Source organism: Octodon degus, unplaced genomic scaffold (assembly GCF_000260255.1).
Source record: "Octodon degus isolate 3935 unplaced genomic scaffold, OctDeg1.0 scaffold00093, whole genome shotgun sequence".
NCBI lineage: Eukaryota > Metazoa > Chordata > Mammalia > Rodentia > Octodontidae > Octodon > Octodon degus.
In genome coordinates, this window is record NW_004524669.1 from 7,502,447 (window position 1) to 7,502,786 (window position 340).

A 340-nucleotide genomic window follows, 5' to 3' on the forward strand; every position below is an offset into this window, starting at 1 on the left:
AATATTCTAAAAGAGTCCAGTAGCCCATAATAGCATTGGGTCTTCTGTTTAACTGGCAATGTCAGAAATTATTGACCTGAGTCCCCCATAGCTCAACATAACAACATGGCTTTACTTCCTATATTTCGTCTCTGATTTCCATATTTTTTAATGAGAAGTTCACTGCTATTAGAATTTTTTTCTAATATATAATCTGACTTTTTTCCTCTAGTGATTTTCTAGAGCTTTCTATTTCTTTATCAATTTGACTGTCAGCAAAGATTGTATAATTTCAATTGATTTAGGTATTTCAGTTTAATGTTGGTCAAATGAAAATGCTGCCTGATAAATTATGTGATAT